Genomic DNA, 15,148 nt, shown 5'->3' on the forward strand with positions numbered 1-15,148 from the left:
GGGATTGAAGGCCGATAAATCCCCAGGGCCTGATAGTCTGCATCCCAGAGTACTTAAGGAAGTGGCCCTAGAAATAATGGATGCATTGGTGATCCATTTTCCAGCAGTCTATCAACTCTGGATCAGTTCCTATGGACTGGAGGGTAGCTAATATAACACCACTTTTTAAGAAAGGAGGGAAGAGAGAAAACAGGTAATTATAGACTGGTTAGCCTGACATCAGTGGTGTGGAAAATGTTGGAATCAATTATTAAAGATGAAATAGCAGTACATTTGGAAAGCAGTGACAGAATCGGTCCAAGTCAGCATGGATTTATGAAAGGGAAATCATGCTTGACAAATCTTCTAGAATTTTTTGAGGATGTAACTAGTAGAATGGACAGGAGAGAACCAGTGAATGTGGTGTATTTGGACTTTCAAAAGGCTTTTGATAAGGTCCCACACAAGAGATTGGTGTGCAAAATTAAAACACATGGTATTGGGGTAATGTACTGATGTGGATGGAGAACTGATTGGCAGACAGGAAGCAGAGAGTCGGGATAAACGGGTCCCTTTCAGAATGGCAGGCAGTGACTAGTGGGGTGCCGCAAGGCTGGGACCCCAGCTATTTACAATATACATCAATGATTTAGATGAAGGAATTGAATGTAATATCTCCAAGTTTGCAGATGACACTAAGCTGGGTGGTGGTGGTGAGCTGCGAGGAGGATGATAAGAGGCTGCAGGGTGACTTGGACAGGTTAGGTGAGTGGGCAAATGCATGGCAGATGCAGTATAATGTGGATAAATGTGAGGTTATCCACTTTGGTGGCAAAAACACAAAGACAGAATATTATCTGAATGACGACAGATTAAGAAAAGGGGAGGTGCAACGAGACCTGGGTGTCATGGTACATCAGTCATTGAAAGTTGGCATGCAGGTATAGCAGGCTGTGAAAAAGGCAAATGGCATGTTGGCCTTCATAGCTAGGGGATTTGAGTATAGGAGCAGAGAGGTCTTACTGCAGTTGTACAGGGCCTTGGTGAGGCCTCACCAGGAATATTGTGTTCAGTTTTGGTCTCCTAATCTGAGGAAGGGCGTTCTTGCTATTGAGGGAGTACAGCGAAGGTTCATCAGACTGATTCCCGAGATGGCAAGACTGATATATGAGGAGAGACTGGATCGACTGGGCCTGTATTCACTGGAGTTTAGAAGAATGAGAGGGGATCTTATAGTAACATATAAAATACTGATGGGACTGGACAGGTTAGATGCAGGAAGAATGTTCCCGATGTTGGGCAAGTCCAGAACCAGGGGACACAGTCTTAGGATATGGGGTAGGCCATTTAGGACTGAGATGAGGAGAAACTTCTTCACTCAGAGTTGTTAACCTGTGGAATTCTCTACCGCAGAGAGTTGTTAATGCCAGTTCGTTGGATATCTTCAAGAGGGAGTTAGATTTGTCCCTTACGGCTAAAGGGATCAATGGGTATGGAGAGAAAGCAGGAGAGGGGTACTTAGGTAATGATCAGCCATGATCTTATTGAATGGTGGTGCAGGCTCGAAGGGCCGTACGGCCTACTCCTGCACCTATTTTCTATGTTTCTATGTTTCTATAAGGGGTTACGCAGTTGTTTGAGGCGGACTGGTTGGGCTGGGTGCTCTTTGCCTTTCCGTCATTGTTCATAGGTTTTTATATAACCTTTAGGGCTGCTGACCATGGGCCGTGCGGCTCTTTGTCGACCAGCGTGGACATGATGGGCCGAAATGGCCTCTTTCTGCGCTTTTAATTTCTATGTTTCTCTAAGTGACCTCCCTATTCTTCCTACCAAAATGTAATAACTCACATTTATCTGTGTTGAACTTCATTATATATGCCCATTCTGCAAGTTTATTAATGTCCACCTGTAATTTGTTGCAGTCCTCTTCAGTATTGACTGAAATCATCCACAAATTTAGAAATGGTGTTTTTGATTCCAAAGTCTAAATCGTTATCATCATCATCATCATAGGCGGTCCCTCGGAATCGAGGAGGACTTGCTTCCACTCCCAAAGTGAGTTCTTTGATGGCTGAACAGTCACATACGAGAGCCACAGACCCTGCTACAGGTAAGACAGACATTCGTCAGGGGAAGGGGTCAGTGGGGCTGGTTTGCCGCACGCTCCTTCCGCTGCCTGCGCTTGGCCTCTTCATGCTCTTTGCGTTGAGACTCGAAGAGCTCAATGCTCTCCCGGATGTACTTTCTCCACCTCGGGCGGTCTTCGGCCAGGGTCCCCCAGGTGTCAGTGATTTACCAGGGAGGCTTTGAGGGTGTCCTTATAATGTTTCCGCTGTCCTCCTTTGACTCGTTTACCATGAAGGAGCTCCGCATAAAGCATTTGCTTAGGGAGCCTCGTATCTGGCATGTGAACTATGTGGCCTGTCCAGTGAAGCTGATCGAGTGTGGTCAGTGCTTCAATACTGGAGATGTTAGCCTGGTCGAGGACACTGATGTTGGTGCGCCTGTCCTCCCAGGGGATTTGTGGGATCTTGTAGAGACATTGCTGGTGATATATCTCCAGCAACTTGAGGTGCCTTCTATACATCGTCCATGCCTCAGATCCATACAGGAGGGCGGGTATTACTACAGCCCTGTAGACCATGAGCTTGGTGGTAGATTTGAGGGCCTGGTCTTCAAACACTCTTTTCCTCAGATGGCCGAAGGCTGCACTGGTGCACTGGAGGCGATGTTGAATCTCTGCATCAATGTCTGCCTTTGTTGATAAAAGGCTCCCGAGATATGGGAAATGGTCCACGTTGTCCAGGGCCGAGCCGTGGATCTTGATGATTGGAGGGCAGTGCTGTACGGCGGGGACAGGCTGGTGGAGGACCTTTGTCTTATGGATGTTAAGCGTAAGGCCCATGCTTTCACATGCCTCAGTGAATACATTGACTATATCCTAGAGTTCAGCCTCTGAATGTGCGCAGACCCAGGTGTCGTTCGCATACTGCAGCTCAACGACAGAGGTTGGGGTGATCGTGGACCTGGCCTGGAGGCGGTGTAGGTTAAACAGCTTCCCACTGGTTCTGTAGTTTAGTTCCACTCCAGCTGGGAGCTTGTTGATTGTAATGTGGAGCATGGCGGCAAGGAGGATTGAGAAGAGGGTTGGAGCGATGACGCAGCCCTGTTTGACCACAGTCCAGACGTGGATTGGGTCTGTAATGGATCCGTTGGTAAGGATCACAGCCTGCAAGTCATCGTGAAGCAGGCAAAGGATGTTGACAAACTTTTGGTGGCATCTAAAACGGAGGAGGACGCTCCATAGACCCTCACGGTTGAGAGTGTCAAAGGTCTTTGTAAGATCAAAAAAGGCCATGTATAAGGGCTGGCGCTGCTCCCTGCATTTTTTCTGCAACTGTCGCGCTGCAAAGATCACGTCTGTTGTGCCCCGTAGGGACAAAATCCACATTGTCATTCGGGAGGAGCTCCTTGGCCACAGGAAGAAGACGATTGCGGAGAACTCGATCGACAACTTTCCCAGTGGCTGATATAGCAGGGAGATTCCCCTGTAGTTGCCGCAGTCGGACTTGTTCCCTTTTTAAAAAATGGTCACAATCACTGCATCGCTAAGCTCTCCCGGCATGCTCTCCTCCCTCCAGATGAGACAGATGAGGTCATGTATCCGCGCCAATAGCACCTCTCCGCCATATTTTAGTGCCTCAGCAGGGATTCCATCCGCTCCCGTAGCCTTGTTATTCTTGAGCTGTTTTATGGCTTTGCCTACCTCGTGCAATGTTGGAGTTGATTCCAAAATCTAAATCGTTAATATAAATTGTGAACAACAGTGGTCCCAGCACTGATCCTTATGGAACATCACTACCCACCTTTTACCCCTACTCTCTGCTTTCTGTCTTGAAGCCAGCTAGCTATCCATTCTGCTACTTGTCCCTTGACTCCGCATTCTCTGACCTTGTTCATCAGTCTATTATGGGGTACCTTATTGAAGGCCTTTTGAAAATATAGACAAATTACATATACTGCATATACTATTGTCTACTCTCTCTGATACCTCCTCAAAAAATGTAATGAGGTAGACATTTACCATAGGACTAGATTGAGGGCTAGAAAATTGTTATTACTCGTTTGCGGGAGTGTAACTAACGATGCGCTTCCACTGAGCAGCCCAAACAGGAGACCAGAGGCTCGTCAAAATTTGGGCCTTGGGTCTTACTGTAATAACAAGGGCGGGCTGCCGGTACCTGTTGCACCTCCAGATGCAGCTCGCCCGAAGGCGCGTATCGAATTTGGGCCTGCTGCCTCACTGGGAGCAGCCCCCAGAAAAGAGGGAGGGTGGTAGGGGTGGCAGGGGCAGTAAGAGGGCAAGTGCGGGCTGGCAGTGGACCGCAGTAGTGTTGTGAAGCTAGGTAGAACAACTGCTCTTCCTGGCTCCACAGCGAAAGCAGTAAAAAAAAATTTCCCTCCCTTTTCTTCGGCAGCCTTCAACATGGCCTTTAAAGACCGTTGGTTAGATCACTGTAGAACTGAAACAATTAGTCAGAGCACGGCACATGCTCTTCCTAGTTTTTCACCAATTTTGCAGAAGGGTCCTGAAACAGACACATGACCCTTCTTTGCTTATTTAAATTTATCTACTTTCAGGCGGCGCCAGGAATACCAAAAAGCAGCGAGGACCAATATGGCGGAGGCCAAGCTGCTAGCACAGTATCGAATGGCCGGCACAAGGCGCACCAATTTCACCCCAGTGCTTATTTTGCCCAAGTTAGTAAGCGCCTTTCATTAGTGTGACATATCTTCACTTTCAGTAAAGGTTGCTTCGGATTCTAAACATTGACCTTTGCTCATCTGTGAGATACGCATCCTACAAGATCTTACAAATCCCCTGGGAGGACAGACGCACCAACGTTGGCGTCCTCGACCAGGCCAACATCCCTAGCATCAAAGCACTGACCACACTTGATCAGCTCCGCTGGCCAGGCCACATGTGTCTGGCATGCCAGGCACGAGACTCCCAAAGCAAGCGCTCTATTCAGAACTCCTTCACGGCAAACGAGCCAAAGGTGGGCAGCGGAAACGTTACAAGGACACCCTCAAAGCCTCCCTGATAAAGTGCAACATTCTCACTGACACCTGATGGTTCCTAGCCAAAGACCACCCTAAGTGGAAGAAGTGCATCCGGGAGGGCGCTGAGCACCTCAAGTCTCATCGCTGAGAGCATGCAGAAATCAAGCATAGGCAGTGGAAAGAGCGTGCGGCAAACCAGTCCCACCCACCCCTTCCCTCAATGACTATCTGTCTCACCTGTGACAGAGACTGTGGTTCTCATATTGGACTGTACAGCCACCTAAGAACTCATGTTAAGAGTGGAAGCAAGTCTTCTTCAATTCCGAGGTCTAATAGAGCCAATGATGATGATGATGATGATGAATTCAGTGTTAAGCACTGCAATTAACTCGGAGCTGGAATTCAGTGGGCGGGGCCAATGTGAGCACCAAACCCTCTTCACCTCAGTGCTTCTGGGCCTCATCCGCATGCCCCGAGTAGTTGTCCCCTGGTCGGCAGAAACACAATGTTGGGCGACAACAGGCAGTCAGCCAGGACAGAAGGAATGGTTCCCGGCATTCAGGTAAGCCTTGCCACCCCAAACTTCACTGATGATGAGGAAGCCTTTCCACCATCTACAAGGCACAAGTCAGGAGTGTGATGGAATACTCTCCACTTGCCTGGATGTGTGCAACTCCAACAACACTCAAGAAGCTCGACACCATCCAGGACAAAGCGGCCGGCTTGATTGGAACCCTATCCACCACCGGTGTACCATGGCTGCAGTGTGCACCATCTACAAGATGCACTGCAGCAACTCACCACGGCTTCTTTGGTAGCACCTCCCAAACCCGCAACCTCTACCACCAGGAAGGACAAGGGCAGCAGGTGCATAGGAACACCACCACCTGCACGTTCCCCTCCAAGTTACACATCATCCTGACTTGGAAGTATATTGCCATTCCTTCATCGTCACTGGCTCAAAATCCTGGAACCCCCTCTCTAACAGCACCGTGGGATTATCTTCACCACACGGACTGCAGTGTTCAAGACGGCAGCTCACCACCACCTTCCGCCTGCTCAGAAGATCACGTTGAACTAAAAGATAACGGAAAGGAGCAGGACAGTGGCAGCCAAGTGTCTCAGCCGACTTTAACTGCCTGCCCGCCTAGATTCATATTTCTAAATAGCACATTTGTTGTGGCTGTCATCCAGTACAACAGCTGGCAACACACCTTACTGGAACCAGTAGAGATGGCATTTTAAATCTGAATTGATTTAAAGAGAGAACAATAAAGATAAATTTGTAAAAGTTCTTAAATGGGACCAATTCAGATCAACTTTTGGAAATGTCGTTATCATCCCTGCTCACTCTATAGATGGCGATACATTTTATCCCCCCCACCTATTTTGTTTACATATCTCATTATTTACCATTGTTTCGGGACAATGTACACTAGTGAGCCGTCCGGTGGAGTAGTTGCTATTGCAGCATTTTCTCTAAATTAATGTTACCAACATACCCTATTTTTGAAAAGATAATTTCTCCTATTGTTTGACGTGAGGAAAATAAGATCCACAGCCATTAACCCATATCATCCTCATTATAGGCAGTCCCTCGGAATCGAGGAGGACTTGCTTCCACCCCCAAAGTGAGTTCTTTGATGGCTGAACAGTCCGATACGAGAGCCACAGACCCTGTTACAGGTGGGACAGACATTCGTCGAGGGAAGGGGTCGGTGGGGGCTAGTTTGCCCCTTCCGCTGCCTGCGCTTGGCCTCTTCATGCTCTTTGCGTTGGGATTCGAAGAGCTCAACGCCCTCCCGGATATACTTTCTCCACCTCGGGTGGTCTGCGGCCAGGATCCCCCAGGTGTCAGTGATGATGTCGTACTTTACCAGGGAGGCTTTGAGGGTGTCCTTATAATGTTTCCGCTGTCCTCCTTTGACTCGTTTACCATGAAGGAGCTCTGCATAAGGCATTTGCTTAGGGAGTCTCGTATCTGGCATGTGAACTATGTGGCCTGTCCAGTGAAGCTGATCGAGTGTGGTCAGTGCTTCAATACTGGGGATGTTAGCCTGGTCGAGGACACTGATGTTGGTGCGCCTGTCCTCCCAGGGGATTTGCAGGATCTTGTGGAGACATCGTTGGTGATATATCTCCAGCGACTTGAGGTTCTTTCTATACATCGTCCATGTCTCAGATCCATACAGGAGGGGGGGTATTACTACAGCCCTGTAGACCATGAGCTTGGTGGTAGATTTGAGGGCCTGGTCTTCAAACACTTTTTTTCTCAGATGGCCGAAGGCTGCGCTGGCGCACTGGAGGCGATGTTGAATCTCCGCATCAATGTCTGTCTTTGTTGATAAGAAGCTCCCGAGATATGGGAAATGGTCCACATTGTCCAGGGCCGCACCGTGGATCTTGATGATTGGAGGGCAGTGCTGAGCGGCGGTGACAGGCTGGTGGAGGACTTATGTCTGACAGATGTTAAGCGTAAGGCCCATGCTTTCATATGCCTCAGTGAATACTATCAGTGCGCATTCAGAGGCTGAACTCCAGGATATAGTCAACCCATATATAGGCTTCATGTGACATTCATTACTGGAAGAATACAAGGGCGTGTTGTTATGGCTATCATAGCAAAGACCACTATTAAATACAGACACGATTTATGGTAAAGCAGATTATGGTAAAGCAATTTTTGCCATTGTTTAACTTACAGGTGCTAGAACTTTGAATACTTAAATTGACAACAGAGGCAGCTCGAGCCTGGAGCAGCTGGAGGGAGATTTAAAAATCAGTGTTTCCCTGACAACAGAGGCAGCTCGAGCCTGGAGCAGCTGGAGGGAGATTTAAACATCAGCATCTCCCTGACAATGGAGGCAGTGCGAGCCTGGAGCAGCTGGAAGGAGATTTAAACATCAGCGTCTCCCTGACAACAGAGGCAGCGCGAGCTTGGAACTATTACAGGTCCTATCAAGAGGACAAAATGAGAAATAAAAAGTAATAAAATTATGACATCACAAGGATGGAGGACAATGATTGGTTCTTCCAGATTAATTGAATCACTGGCCAGAGAATGAATCTTAAAGAAAGCTAATAACTGATTTAATTTGCTTCAATTGTTGATTTTCTAATTTTAACTTAATTTATAATTATGGTATATATTATTTAATTTTGTTTAATTATAATTAATCTTAATAATACTGATTTTACTATTGTATATTCCTTATTGTATTATTTACAATGTAATTTGAATTTTTTTTTAGTTTTTTCTCCTGTGTCTATCTGCGTGCGCATTTTGGCTGCCGCTTCAGACCCGAGCCTTTAATCTCTTTTTACACTTCCTGCTCACGCTTTTTCTCTCTTTCCCTCAATGGTCAATATCTAATGTGTTGTAAAATTGTTATGAAGCGCCTTGGAATGTTTTACTACGTTAAAGGCGCTATATAAATAAAAATTATCTTAACTGGTTCTTCAAGGTTTCTGTACACAAGCTATAAACACACTTGAAATCTGGAGTTTTAGTGGTACACCATTTATCTGCATCACCTTTTTTTTTGTCTGTTTCATTCCATCATGAGCTTCACCATACATTTTGCTGGGGAAACTGCTTCAGTGATGTTTAAAATGATTTTGTATTTTTCTTCTATGTGGCAGCTGTAATGTACACAACCTATTGTTGCATAAGTCATTGCTCTGTAGTATGTTCAGAGTTGTAAGAAAGACTGGTATTAGAGATTCATATATATATTCAATTTGTAGTCATTGACCAAACTAATCTTACCCATGATTCTCTGTAAGCATGGGAATGTTAGAAGCTCCTCGAATGTACGCGAAGGCAGTCAAAAATAAAAAACTAACACGAGCTGCGAGCCACATTATTATAATAACAAAGTAGAAATTGGAGTTGGTCTAATCAAACCTAACAGTTAGAATACAGTAGCATAAAAAAGGCGGATTCCGAGGAGCTGAAGGAATCCGTAAACAAGATAACATGGACAAGTAGCGTTGATGGAAAATTACTGGAGGCAGGAGTGGCCAGGATACTAGTTCTGGTTTGAGTGACAATGGTATTTTGACCATAAGGACCAATTAAACAAAGTGATTTTGTTAAAGTCCATGGGTCCAATTTTGGCCAACCCGTTTTTTTTGCGCACTGACCCTTTATGTGGCGACTTTGTGCACTGGAAAGGGCGCCAAAAAACTTTTACTATCCTGGCCCCTCTGCCGAGTGTCCCGGGTCCTGGCACGGTGTCCATGGTGGAGTGCGGGGGGGCGGGGGGGTGGAGCTACAGCCCTGCGCTGATAAACACTGCCGGCAGCTGTCCACATATGCAGTGGAGTCTGCGCACATGCTCCTCGCCCTCCCAGCGTGTCCTGCAAGCTGTCAGCAGGACCCAATGTTCACCGCCCCTAGCCGTGGCCGAATGATCGCCTGTGTCTGAGTGCAGCACAGGCTGTCAGAACCCTACCCGAGATGCCGTCGAGCTCAGCCTTTCCTCAGCCTCCCTCCCTCCCGATCGCGTGGAACCCAGCCTTTCCTCTCCCTCCCTCCACCCCCACCTCCCCCCCCCCGCCGATCCTGTCGGCCCAGCCTTTTCTCTCCCTCCGTCCCGATGCCGTCGGCCCAGCCTTTCCTCTCCCTCCCTCCCGATCGCATGAAGCCCAGCCTTTCCTCTCCCTCCTTCCCCCCACCCCCCACACCGATGCCGTCGGCCCAGCCTTTCCTCTCCCTCCCTCCTCCCCTCCCCTCCCCCCCCCCCCCCCCATCAGCCTCCCGATGCCTCTTTGCCAGCCGCCCCTATCCCACGTCGAATGGCCTCCATACAGGCCGGCCCGCTGCCTTCCCCGGCCCAAGGTAGGATTTACTTAAAATATTTAATTGTTAATGAATTGTTTACCTGAGTTCTTTATTTTTATTTAGTTATTTTAACTTTTATTTGGAATGTTTGGTGCTTGGGTGCAGGTCCTTACTTACTTACCTGCGCCGATTTCTTAACTGCCTGCAACGTTTTTCAGAGCTGGGCATATACACTGACCTAAGTTGATTTGGAGTAAATTTTTGCTGGCCAAAGTGGCATAAATAGCCAAAACTGGCGTAAGTGTCTGGGAACATCTCCTTTTGAAAAAAAAACTTTAAAAAATCGTACCTAACTGACTTACTCTGGAGCAAATTTTGGGGGGAAAATGGCATTTTTTAAACTTACGGCAGAAAAAACTTACTCCAAAAAAATTGATGCAAATCATGGCCAAAATTGGGCCCCAAATATGGACACAAGCCAAATGAACCTTTGATAAGAAATTGGTTAAAACATTGATTCTCAAAGAATACCTTTGCACAGAAACTGCTTGGTTAGCAACGGACAGATTTAGGACAACATCGGCTGTGTCCGGAAGTAAAACAGGGACCTGGGCCTGCGAGCTTTCGTGCTATTGCTTTTTGTTAAATATACTATTGTTGTAAGCTTAATAAATCTAATCTATTGCACAAACCAAATTGACTGCTGCCTATTGGTATGTCTGGTTAAAGGACACTTAAAAATTGTTCAGAGTTCAGAAACAAAAATAGTTTCCATGGCGATCTTTCAAGGGAAATAATTTATTAACAGTCTTTCAAAATACACTGAACACACATTTCATGTCCCTTTTTGCACAAGGGTAATAATATACAATAATGAGCACGAAAGTTTGAATCCTCCATCAAACAAATTCAGCAAATCAGGGAGATCAACGGAGATCAATTTTCTGAAACTCATGAGCAATACCTCGCATAAGTGACCATTCTTTATGTGTAAACCAAGGCAGCTGGTGTTGGCAGGTAATTTCACCACGGAAGCAATTGCAACCCAGCCCTGTCCTGTCCTGACTGATGGCCAAGATACCAGCAGGGGGTCCCTGAATAGTCCAACCCAAATTGTAGCCGGTAAGGGCTCAATTTTCCCTAATTATCTGCGCCGTTTTTTTGACATGCACCGTTTTATTGGGAGTGAATAAAAATCTCCAAGTTTCCCCAAAGTTTCTGCGGCAGCGTAATTCAGTTAAGTACAATGTTTTTAGCTTACGTTTTTTTGCATTATAGGGGGGCGTAACCTGATGTCTGCACCAGTTTTTCACATTTAAGCAAGTGTGATCAACTTACATTTTTCCTAGAACAGCGTCTGTGACCACTCCCAAAATTCCTTCTGGGCACTTAAGAAAAAGCAGAGCACATTACAAAATCGGCGCAGAAAGACGCCATTGTTTTTAGCCAAAGTTTTGGAGGGAGTCAAGAAGGCAGGGAATATGCATCATAAATGTTAATTTTTTCAAAATCAAAAGGGAGAAATTGGAAATCTAATGGAAGCCAAACTGAACGGCCAGCCACTTATATAAAGGATGAGAACCCTTAGGGTATAAATTATCCATTTCTAAAAGCTCTGTTTTCATCCTCAATACTGTCCAATTCAGCAGCTTCAAAAGAAGTCCGGTATGGGGGGAGGGGGGTGGAAGCCGAGACCCCGAGCCCGTGTCTGGGCGGGAGAGTGATTCTGCCGGACGATGTTCCGACCCTCGGCCCACTGAGGAGGAGAGGTGGTGTGGCGGTACTTTGAAAAATATCAAAAATTAAGAATTGCATTAGACTTTGTTGCCCCAAATGTCTTCACTGAATGCCGAGCTTCTCGTTCTAAGCAAGCCTATTGCAAATGCACAGACCAGGGTGTGGGCCATACTAGGGTGTGCACCTTGGAGAGAGGAAAGAAAAGGTGTGAGTGCTTTGTCCTGCTGTTTTGAGCTTGTTACAAATCTACAAATTAACTATGGGGGCAATATTGACAATGCCATACCTCGTGCAAGCCTTCTGCATGATGGTGGTGCAGAGGAGAAGATTGATTAGGCAGCATCACATGAGGAACCTCAGAGCATGTAGTATGATGGGCAGGAGGCCTTACCCACATCGGGTATATCGAGACAGGCATTCATACCTGCTCCTGAGTGATGCAGAGTGATGTGACAAGGCTGCTTTTCTGCAAAGAAGTTGTAACCGAGATCTGGGAGTTAATAAAAGCAGATCTGCACCCTAGAAGCATCAGGAGGACTGCTTCATCAGTTGAAGTAAAGGTTACAGCTGCACTTTCATTTTATGCATCTGGATCATTCCAGGCCACAACTGGGGATGTACGCACCATTTCTCAACATGCAACACATATCTGCATTCGGCAGGTGACTGCCCGGAGGAATGACTACATAAAGTTCCCCATGACCGCCCAGGCAATGTGTGTCAGGGCTGTGGGCTTCTCCAGGATTGCTGACTTCCCCAAGGTACAGGGCTGCATTGATTGTACCCACATCGCCCTGCGAGCAGCTTTGGAGGATTGCGAGATGTACAGGGACGGAAAAGGCTTCCACTCCGTGATCAGGCAGCTCGTCTGTATCATGACAGTTGATGAGAGATACCCTGGGAGCACCCATGATGTGTTCATCCTATGCGAGAGCGCTATATCTGCTATGTTTCAGCAGCAGCCACTTGGCTCATGACGCCCCTACGCGAAACCCGGACGGAAGCTGAGCAGGAATACAACATGTCGCACATTGCACGCGCAGCATAATGGAGAGGACAATTGGCATCTTGAAGCAGCGTTTCCGATTTCTGGACCATTCCGGAGGCTACTTGCAATACTCCCGAGATTGTCGGTCAGTTCACTGTTCTCTGTTCATGGTGCACAACTTAGCAGCTGGTAGTAGAAGACCCACTTGAGGTGAGAGTGGCTGATAATGAGGAGGAAGATGCAAATGACAAGGAGGAGGACGAGGAAGCCATGCAACTACCTGAACCCGGAGCATGACAGCGGAGGAGGGCGGGTCGTCGTGCCCCTTCAACGATTGCTCGAGCCTTGTGCCAGCAGCTCATCCGTGAACACTTTGCTGCCTGAAGGCTCAGCGGCAACTATTCCAATTGGACCATGTTTACTGTTTGGGCCTGTTCCGTAATGTTGTGTTGAGTTAATAATGGAACAAATAATGTAAATGATTCTTCTTTAGTTCAAAAAGTTGTTAATAATGGAACAAATAATGTAAATGGATCAGTTATAATTTTAAATATATTTTATTCAAAATTTTAACACTTGTTTGTACTTAACTTAACTTTAATAAAAATATTCTTGTATCAAACTTTAAATTATTTAGTTAAGATCACTTGCAAACTTTAAGATTGCATCCATCTCTCCTCCACCTTATTCTACGCTTGGTCTTGGTGACTCCACCCCTGCCCGCAGGCGGTGGTGCAGTGTTTCTTGGATTGGTACCAGCTTATTCTTTCGAGCAGCTCGGGTAATGCGCACTTCTTGTTGGGCGAGTGGGCAGGCGGTAATGTGGAAGGCCCGGCTTGGGCCTCTTCAGAGGTTGATCTGGGGATTGGAGTGGAAGTGACAGTTGATTCCATCAATGGCCGCGGGGTCTGGCCGTATTCCCTTATTGCAGTAGCTACCGACAGTGTATCAGCTACCTGCGACATTCCATCCCTAATGTGCCCAGACAGTGTTCCCATTTCTCGCGAAAGTGTTGTTACTTCTCCCGACAGTCCTGATACCTCATCACCCACCCACTGATGGTGTCTAGGAGTGATCACATAAGGTCAATGCTTCCGCACTCATTGCCATCATCTGAACCACATCTGTTACCTCAGGAGAGCGCTGACGAGCTCTCCTTACCCTCCTCACCCTGGGTTTGGCTCGCTGCACCCCACTGGGACCCGCAGCCTCGGACGGTGAGGCCATGGGTGTGGCTCGCTGCACCCCACTGGGATCCGCAGCCTCGGACGGTGAGGCCATGGGTGTGGCTCGCTGCACCCCACTGGGACCCGCAGCCTCGGACGGTGAGGCCATGGGTGTGGCTCGCTGCACCCCACTGGGACCCGCAGCCTCGGACGGTGGGGTCCTGGGTGTGGCTCGCTGCACCCCACTGGGACCCGCAGCCTCGGACGGTGAGGCCATGGGTGTGGCTCGCTGCACCCCACTGGGACCCGCAGCCTCGGACGGTGGGGTCCTGGGTGTGGCTCGCTGCACCCCACTGGGACCCGCAGCCTCGGACGGTGAGGCCATGGGTGTGGCTCGCTGCACCCCACTGGGACCCGCAGCCTCGGACGGTGAGGCCATGGGTGTGGCTCGCTGCACCCCACTGGGACCCGCAGCCTCGGACGGTGAGGCCATGGGTGTGGCTTGCTGTAACTCACTGGAACCCGCAGCCAGCTTGAAACCATGAAATGTTCCAACACTCGCATCACTCAGGAAAGGGGCTGGCACCTCAATGGGCAGCACCAGCACCTCCTCCAGAGTGAGTACAACAGTGGGGGCTTTATCCTGCCCCTCCTCCTCACTCCCATGCTCTTGGTCTGGAAGGTCGGATTGGAAGATGTTCTCCTCTTCAGGCTCGTCTGTGTCCGAATCCTCTTCTGCATCGGCTTCAGCCTTGTCAGGGTTGACCTCAAGTTCTTCAAAATATAACAGAACAGACAAATGGTTAGCAGCAGAGGAGGGGGCAGGGTGGGTGGCATGAGTAGGCTCACACAGTGCAGGCAGCAAGCTGATTTGAAGGACCACGATGAATGATAGCACATTGCATCAACTGAAACATAGCTGACAGAGACATCCCCATGAACCGAAGCATAGCTAGCCCGCACAGTACTTTATATTTAGCAAATCCAGACTCTGGAATTTGCAGGACTTACCTTTTCCCTCGAATGTGCAGTACTGATTGCTTTTCTCCAGGTAGGACCATCAAAGCAGCGACCCTGTCTTCCATGGGTGTCAGTGGGTGAAGATTTACCGTGCCTCTTCCTGTTCGAGTTCTCTCTCTTTTGTTGTGTGCCACCTTCCTCTGCAAAGATAAAAATATAACTTTTTAGAGAGGCTGTCTTTCTGCTGGGTGGGACATACACATGGTCACATTTACAATTGCAATTCCAGTGAATAAATGAAAATATTACTTACACTAACTGCTTGACCAAGGCCTGCCACTTGTTTTTGCACTGGCCTCCAGACCTCGGGGTGGTCACCACTGCACAGTAATGTTGTGAAAGTTGGTTCCAGCGTTTCTTCATTTCTTATGGTGAAACTTTTATTTGACCTATGCTGGTGTCCAGCTC

General features: G+C 47.8%; 1 protein-coding gene and 1 long non-coding RNA gene across 2 annotated transcripts in view; one reads left to right on the forward strand and one right to left on the reverse strand.

The window, feature by feature from the left end:
• Nucleotides 1-8,090, forward strand: part of LOC139246893 (uncharacterized) — a 41,593-nt gene extending 33,503 nt beyond the window's left edge. The window contains exons 3-4 of the long non-coding RNA XR_011590711.1: nucleotides 1,902-2,089; nucleotides 7,748-8,090. This is a non-coding gene — a long non-coding RNA (uncharacterized lncRNA). The remainder of the gene's footprint in view (nucleotides 1-1,901; nucleotides 2,090-7,747) is intronic.
• The window catches only part of fhip1aa (FHF complex subunit HOOK interacting protein 1Aa), a 288,301-nt gene that overhangs the window by 182,395 nt on the left and 90,758 nt on the right, over nucleotides 1-15,148 (reverse strand). The window lies entirely within an intron of this gene.

Source organism: Pristiophorus japonicus, chromosome 2 (genome assembly GCF_044704955.1).
Source record: "Pristiophorus japonicus isolate sPriJap1 chromosome 2, sPriJap1.hap1, whole genome shotgun sequence".
Taxonomy (NCBI): Eukaryota; Metazoa; Chordata; class Chondrichthyes; family Pristiophoridae; genus Pristiophorus; species Pristiophorus japonicus.